Source organism: Chiloscyllium punctatum, unplaced genomic scaffold (genome assembly GCF_047496795.1).
Source record: "Chiloscyllium punctatum isolate Juve2018m unplaced genomic scaffold, sChiPun1.3 scaffold_370, whole genome shotgun sequence".
NCBI classification, from domain to species: Eukaryota; Metazoa; Chordata; class Chondrichthyes; order Orectolobiformes; family Hemiscylliidae; genus Chiloscyllium; species Chiloscyllium punctatum.
Genome location: NW_027310104.1, coordinates 197,050 through 199,549, shown reverse-complemented (window position 1 = coordinate 199,549; position 2,500 = coordinate 197,050). Strand labels below are relative to the sequence as shown.

Below are 2,500 nucleotides of genomic sequence, written 5' to 3'. Positions count from 1 at the left end.
GAGGACCGTGCGGGGGTCGGCCGACGGCGTGGTAGGTGTGCCTGCACGGTGACGGAGCACACACCACGCCCGCCAACCCCTCCGTACCTCCCGAGACCGGTGGCAGGACGGAGCGGAAAACGTGCGGACTGAACGGGAGAGCCAAGAGCCAGCGATCCACGCGCGTGCGACCGTCCAAGTCACAGCGTTCGACGAAAACCTCCTCCCTCGGCCAGGCACTCGGCGCCAGCAGGGGAGACAGGATCAGACGCCCCGCCGGCCACTTAAGGCCGAGGACGAACCACGAGACGGGCGGCTGCAGCAGCGGGCGGCCTGCAGCTCCCAGCACTCTCAATCGATCAACCATCGAGTCGGGTCAGCGTGTCAAACCGGCGAGCTCCACGGTCAGGCCGGCGGCGCACCAGCACCGGACCTCCGCGGCTCCCTTCACTCTTTCCACTGCCAGCCAACCGAGAGACGGACCCAATGCGGACGTGCAGAGCTTAGGCAGACCCCCCCACTGGAGGCTCAACACTTCGTGGCAGCTCCGTGTCCCAGAGACCAGGAGGGTTGGCACACACACACAGTGTGAACCACCGACAGCCATTCTGGGACCGGTGACAGCCGTGCTGGCCCCACTGCCACGACACAGACGGACGCCAGGCCGCGCTCCCCGGCGGGGGGATGGCGTCGAGCCTGACGAACGGAATGTGCAGGGTGGGGGGGAAAGGCCAAGCGCTCCGACGCCGGAGGGCTCCGGAGTCTGAACTTAGGGGGACAAAGAGGACGGGTCCTCTGCGACACCCCAGCCGCGCTCTCGCCAGCCAAGGCGAGTGCGATTGATTGCCAAACGACCCTCAGACAGGCGTGGCCCCGGGAAGAACCCGGGGCCGCAAAGTGCGTTCAAAGTGTCGATGATCAATGTGTCCTGCAATTCACATTAATTCTCGCAGCTAGCTGCGTTCGTCATCGACGCACGAGCCGAGTGATCCACCGTCAAGAGTTGTCTGAGTTTGTTTTAGGTCTCTCCCTCGCCAGAGGAAAGCGACCCGGACCGCACATACGCTCCCCACCTTGAGCTACAGCCACCTGCACGCCGGCGTGCGGGCGGAGCAGGGTGGCGTGAAGCGATGGGGAGCACCATCCTGGTGCGGCCCGCAGAAACATACGTCTATTGGGGGGAGGAGGACAGGGCGCCCAAGAGGCGATGCGTGCCCCAACGCACCGCAGCGACGGAGGCAGGATCACCGCCACCATGTCGCCCGCCTAGTATCACGAGGCGTGCAGCAGCTTTGCCCTAGGAAAAGCAGAGGCGGGAACGGGCACCGGCCATCGGTTCGGCAGCGTCACTGACGCGTGCACGTGGCGGCGTGTCGGCGAGCGGACTTCCTGCGAGGAGGCGGGGGCGGCACTCGCCCGAGCAGACGCCCGCCCGGCCCAGCCACCGCCGAGGTGGACTGGGAGTCGCGGCAACGGCTCGTCATACTCGTTCCCACACTCACAGCGCAGCTTGCCCGCAAGCCACCGACCACCGATCGACGCCAGGCGCCCCGACCGAGAGCGGGATCGCTCGTTCGCCCTGCTGGCAGTTCGCTGGGGATCACTACTGCACGGAGCTCGGAGACCGACGGGCGGCAACTCGAGAGTCTTTAAACCACCACCCCCATCCCGCAAGTGCAAAGAGGCTGTATACGCACAGACGGGTGAGGGGAATAGGTACCCCGTCGGGTTTGAAGGGAGCGTGACTAGATAGCAACGATGTAAACCCAGCCGATTTGGGAGCGAAAGACCGGCGCCTGCATCACCGGCTTCGTTTCCCGTGGCTGGAGAGTACACCGAAACCCTCCGTCTGTCGCGAGCTCCCGACGACGCGGTGCCGCCAAGCAGCAGGGCCGGACCTGGTGTGGCTCCCCTCGTCGATCACAGACCGGTCGGCACTACTGACGAGACGGTGGAACGGGCTTCGCCCCTTGTGACGAAGGGTGATGCGAACCCGCCCGCCCGCGTGCGTTCGGGGTGGACTCGGCAAACGGAGATTTGAAATCGGAAAGTGTCCTCCTGCCCCGCGCAGGTAGGCGCCCAACAGTTGTGGGGGGTTTGGCGGTGACCACGGCTGCAGGGCCTGCTACCCCGACGAGCTCTCCTGCTGGCCCCGAAACCACCCTCGCGAGACAAGTTGAAACGGAAACGGGCGTACCCCCAAGCCGACGATCCTTTCTTATTTGTTACTTTTTTTTTCACTTGCTCGAGTTGTGGGGATTTGGCGGTGACCACGGCTGCAGGGCCTGCTACCCCGACGAGCTCTCCTGCTGGCCCCGAAACCACCCTCGCGAGACAAGTTGAAACGGAAACGGGCGTACCCCCAAGCCGACAGAGATCCTTTCTTATTTGTTACTTTTTTTTTTCACTTGCTCGAGTTGTGGGGGTTTGGCGGTGACCACGGCTGCAGGGCCTGCTACCCCGACGAGCTCTCCTGCTGGCCCCGAAACCACCCTCGCGAGACAAGTTGAAACGGAAACGG

At 64.5% G+C, this 2,500-nt stretch overlaps 1 non-coding gene across 1 annotated transcript; it reads right to left on the bottom strand.

Moving 5' to 3' along the window:
* Nucleotides 1-830: 830 nt before the first annotated feature.
* LOC140472568 (5.8S ribosomal RNA) lies at nucleotides 831-984 on the bottom strand. Its single transcript, XR_011957733.1, has one exon. It is a non-coding gene; the product is annotated as a 5.8S ribosomal RNA (ribosomal RNA).
* Nucleotides 985-2,500: the final 1,516 nt, after the last annotated feature.